The following is a 6,000-nucleotide window of genomic DNA, read 5'->3' as shown; positions in this document are numbered from 1 at the left end:
CCTGTATAGTGGATTGATTCTCCTTTGTGGAGGATTCAGTACTTTTATGAAGGGATCTGATATTCCCTTGAGAGGGTTCCATACTCCTTGAGGATTTTCCAATACTTTGTGTGGGTGCCTGGATACTCTTATAGGTTCCTTTGATACTTAAAGATGCATCTATCCAGGCTGCTAGTGTGCTAGTGGAGGATCGTAAACAAAAAGAGACGGAGCCACAAGAGGGGCTGGCAACTAGCCTCGCAACTCACAAGGACAGGATCGATAGAATTTCATACTGGGATGGGTGAGTCTTCCTTGGCAACTCAGATATGATGAACTAATGGAAAGGAAGTGAAGTTTCATCATGTGTCGTATCCTGACATGGTATCCTCATGCGACTGCACCAGCTGAGAGCAGAAAACGGTTAAGTTTAGTAATGAGTTCAAGGAACGGAGTTCTCTTATTTTCTTTTTTTTCTTTGCTTCATATATGATTTGTCCTTCTTGGAAGCTATTTTCATCGATATTTTGCTTAATAAGATTTAAAATCTATTATTCTCTTGTCTGAAACACCTAAAAAAAGTGAGCTTACTGATTTATATTTATTCGGATATTATCATTACAAAATTAGTTCTCAGGTTGTAAAAGAAATATATTCCATCCTTGAAAAAATCACGCAACAAATATGTCGTTTATTTGGATAAGATTTACACTTACAGAGTTTATTGTCTTTGCTGAAACATTTTCTGTGTCTAGCAAAACTGAATTCTATTTATTTCTTCCTTCGACCATTCAAAGCTCCTATCTCTTTCCTATTTTTGCATTGTGATCTTTCCTTTTACTACACCCTTCCTTTACCTCTTCTAATATCCTTGCTTCATCTTCCACCACGAAGCTCAACATCGCATCCCCACCACCCTTCTCCCTTTCTCCTTCCTCCCTTTCTTCAAAACCGACCTTAGTCCACTATCACCCCTCTGCACAATGCCCCCTCATCCGGCTTCACCATTTCCACCAGCCTCATCGTTACCACCAGTTCCACTATCACCACTTTCCTGCTCCATTTCCACGTCCCTGAACCATCATCTCTCTACCCACCTCTACCTCCTTGCCTACCATCATCTCCCAGCAGCAGTACCACCTCCCCTCCCAACAACCATTTATTCCCTACCTCACCACTATACCCTGTGCCCTCATACCCTCCCTCACCCCCCTTCCACGATTCTCCCTGATCAATAAGACACATGTGCAACACTTGGGTATCTTCATTCTCGAAACATTGCGCTTGCGCAGCAGGCTTCTTCAGTCGAATACGAAGAAGACTTTCATCCTAGAGATGGTAGAGAATTAATTTTAAGGTGTTCAGTCCCTCAGCCTAAGACAATGTCTTTGATACGTCTTCGTAGGCAGCGGATGGGGCCCCCGTAAGTGCTGAGCCCTTGGTGATGACCTTAGCTAATCTCCTGGTTTTATTTATGCTTCAAGAATGTCTTTACTGATTGGTCAAAGAGCGAGGATGGTACCGATTTTCGCAGTGATGACTGGTGAGGGCTCGTGTTCTCTGTGTACTGTGTACTTGCAATCTTCGCTACTCTCGTCCTGACAGAACGATCAGTAGAATATCTATTTACTCTCTTCTCAGATTCACAATGTCCTCTGTTTGCCTTGGTACAGTATGATTCTCTCCACTCTGTGGGGGGAGAGAATCATACTGGTGTAGAGACGGGCTAACCACCCAGGAGTAGATACCCTGTCTTCACGTGCAAAGAAAAAATGGGAAGCTCATTTGGTGGCTGGGCCATGTTGGTGTTCTAGAAAATGAATGGGTAGATGCCGAGGCGAAGGTCATTAAAACGAACTTTCTCTTCATCGGACTTCCGCCTTATAGTGACTTCATTAGCCACATACATAAATTAGTTTTTAGGAAGTGGAGGGCCTTGTGGACTCTACAGAAAAGAAGCAAGTAATACAGGTTTCAGCAGGATGTGGGTGTTTGGCCCTTTCCCTGCAGAAATCATTTTGAGACGAATCATTGTCTTCTGAGGATCGGCCATACACATCTCAATCATAACTACTATTTACAGGAACTCCTGATCCCTTTTGTGTAGCTAGTGGTACACACCTGTTCACAGGTGTGTACCACTAGGACTTAGGTTTCTTTACTTTTGTCGCTATATTACAATTACAGGGATACCTGCAGGGATCTCTGGGAAGTTTTAAGAGATTTTTGGCATGAACAATTTAATGAGATTTTAACTGATGCAAGTCAAGACATAGTGGAGAGTCTCCTTACACTCATTGCAGTTTCCCGTCAGTAAAAAAAAGGTACCTAGGTTGTGGATGGCATTCTGGGGAATGGTCACGTACTACAAACCACTGGACAACTCTATTGTCTCTCAGATCACCTAAGAACGCACTATCTGTGCTCTTGCAACAAAGTACAGGACGAACGAATCATGAGAGTCGAAATGCTAAATCTAAACCTAACCTAAACTTAAGTGTAATATTTGTGTTGTGTTTTAGTCATACTAATAGTGTTTTATTGTTTGTCATTCTTATCTGCAATGTATTTATTTTTATTTCCAAGAGTTATGAATAATCTACAAATTCCAAGAGTTATGAATAATCTTCAAATTTCAAAACTGCCTACCTTTCACCATCATTCCTTGCTCCGTCCCCACCATGCCTTCCCTGTCTATCTGCCACCCTCATACTCTTCCATCTTACCCTACTAACTCCACTCTTGCACAGCTACCATTCTTCGTACCTCATTATCTTCATACTTGTCTGACCACCTTCTTCACCTCTCCTACTCGCTCCTTGCTTCTTACATTCCATGGGCATCACCACTTGCTCAAACTCAGGAAGTACTTAATTTTCTTCACTAATAAAAAACATCACCACTCTACTCTCATCGAATCCCTTTTTCCTAATTTTTCCTACTTTCTTCTTTCTCTTCTACCTTTCCTCCACCTGAATACGTGATTACTTACAGGGAGCATAGAAACTCCAAGATTATTTTTTTCAGCAAATACCGTACAGTCAGTGTATGCTATCATTCCCCTTGATTCTGACAAAAGACCTTGTTAGTGACAACAAATAAAGTCTCCCATGTTATTTAGTACTAACGAAGGAGAGTTTCACGTCCTTATTGAGGAATTCTCGTTGTAAGCTAACGGGATGCTTTCATACACAGTGAGGATGCTTCCATACTTTGTAGGATGCATACATACTCTGCTAGGTTGCTTCGATAAATTTTGATGATGTTTTGGTGCTTTGAGAGGATGTTTTGATACTTTTTGAAAATATTATAATGCTATGCGATATGTTTTGATGGCTTCTGAGGATGTTTTGATTCTTTTCGAAGTGATTTTTTTTATATGCGAAGATCGTGTGAGATTTTGCGAAGATATTCTGATGTGCTGTGAGACTGCTTTGATGCTCTGACAGAACTTGGATCTGATTCTTTGCGAGTATGCCTGACGCTTTGTTGCTTTTTGAGACGATGCTTGATAGGATGTCTGTGGTTTTGAGATGATGCTTTGGTAGAATTTTTTGAAGCTTTGTGAGGATGTTGTGACACTTTGCCAAGATATTTTGATGTTTTGTGAGGATTTTTTTATTCCTTTGTGGGGATGCTTCTATGCACTTGACTGACTTTTTCAAACTAACTTTAGTTATTTTAGCTGAAAGTATTGATGGCAGGTATAGTACATGAAAAAAAAATTGAAAATAACTTTCCCCTTCCCTACACACACACACACACACACGCACACACACACACAGACACACATACACACACACACACGCACACACATGACGTAGTGGAGGCAGGAACCATACACAGCTTTAAGACGAGGTTTGATAAAGCTCATGGAGCGGGGAGAGAGAGGGGCCAGTAGCAACCGGTGAAGAGGCGGGGCCAGGAGCTAAGACTCGACCCCTGCAACCACAAATAGGTGAGTACAAAATAGGTGAGTACACACACACACACACACACACACACAGACTGACAGACCTGTACTTGGCGCCTCAGCTATCCATAACTTGTATGGTATGTCACATCTAGCACTCTCACACAGGTTGGAGTTGCCATCTTCAGTCCATCCATCAACTACTCAAACCTTCATGGAGTTTATATATCCTAACAGCGAAAATCAGTTCGGGACTCCTCAGTGCAAAATTTTAGTTTGGTGCTAAATGATTCGGATCAAAAGCACTGCTGCTTATTGCAACCACCCGAGTTTACTCCATAGCTTGTGTTAGGTTAAATTCTTTTCATTCCCTGGCCTAGTTCCTAGATCTTTTGTGTATTCATATGCTTGTGCGCTACCGTCTACAGGATTGATGTGGGGTGCACAGTACTCCAGCTGCAGCGGTGGCAAAAAAAAAAAAAAAAAAACTCACACCCACATTTTTCCCCCAGCTGAATTTACTCCCCAACCCCCTCACCTGCGCACCTTAATTTTCCTTCTAATATTAATTTCCAAAATTCATTTTCTTTTATCTTCACGCACTGGCCGTTTTTCACCACCTTCCCTATTCTCTCCCACCGGCTACCGCCCGCCTCCCTGAGCTCTGTTTCAATCCGGCCTGGGGTCAAATTTTTTACTGGGTGATCTGGCATTGGAGGGAAGTAATGGTCCGATTTCCTTTTGAAGACTAATACACATGTGCTGGCAATCTTTCTGATATCTGTTGGTGGCAGGTTGAGTAGTCTAGGCCCACAGATGCTGATACAATGTTCCTTATTGTGTCGATGACACCCCTGATTTTCATTGAGTCTTTTCCTTCCATATATCTCACGTCGGCTCAATGTATGTATTATCTCGATGTATGTATGTATTATGTATGTATTATCTGGTATGTATTTTCTTCGCTCCTGAGAATACAATACGAGTACGTTTAGGTGTTACCATTACTTTCAAGGTTTATTGGCTCCATGCAGACAGTAAACCTGTCGTCACCCTATTGCTGCCTTCTGCTTCTATGTCCTCCAGCGGCTGCCTACCACGTCACTGTCCTTACCCAATGACTACCTTCCACCACTCTGTTCTCACCCATTGGCTGCCTTCAGCCTCTTTGTCCTCAGCGGCTGCCTTCAGCCTCTTTGTCCTCAGCGGCTGCCTTCCGCCTTTCCGTCCTTGCTATTTTCCCGCCAAGTGACAACTTTCGATGGAATGCTGGTAACAGCTGCTGTCTCACTGCGAATGTGTCCTTGGTAGAGTTGGCTGATGGCAGGAAATCGTCGCGACAATTTCCTGGTTAATGGTTGTATGACTCTGCATCTGACTACTCTAAGTTATATTCACACATTAAAGTGGAAGCTGAGTATGAGGATAAATCAGATTTATTATAGTTTATTTCCAGACTTTGCAAATAAATCTCACCATAACTCACTGGGAATAGAATGAGGCTGATGGTTTGAAGCAGATAACAGGAAGCAAATTTCACTTGTCCCTCGCATAAGCAGAGTTAACTGGGGGTAAATTTACGTGTCCTTCACTTCAGTCGAGTCTAGTTTCCCAGCAGTCGTCCTGGCGATTCAGGCTTTACGAACCATACCGGGGCTTCTAAGTGCTACCAGAGGCTGAAATTTTAAGAGAACTCGGATTTATCCAAATCTGACACATTACTCTCGCAAGTATTTATTTCTTATTCACGCTGAACTCTTACTAGATGCAGATAATCAGGAGCCACCACAGCTCTGCAGCACTTACATCACCGAGACAGCAAAAACAGTTGAAATTACTGCAATTTAGGATATGGTTATAGTAATTAGTGCCAACGCTAAAATGGACCTTCCACTCCAAAAAAAAGGGCATAAATACCTATATTATCTTTAAAACCTATCGTATTCACGTGGGTCATTAAGACTGACATTCATATATAAAATGCTGTTTTTACCCCTAAAAGATGATTTAAGGCAAATTATATATATATAATCTATAATGTGCCGAATAGGTAAAACTTGCTATTTTGGCTTAAATAGCAACGCTCTTCTTGCCGAATAAGGCAAGCG

This window comes from Cherax quadricarinatus, chromosome 1 (assembly GCF_038502225.1).
Source record: "Cherax quadricarinatus isolate ZL_2023a chromosome 1, ASM3850222v1, whole genome shotgun sequence".
Lineage (NCBI taxonomy): Eukaryota > Metazoa > Arthropoda > Malacostraca > Decapoda > Parastacidae > Cherax > Cherax quadricarinatus.
This window is presented reverse-complemented; position numbering follows the sequence as displayed.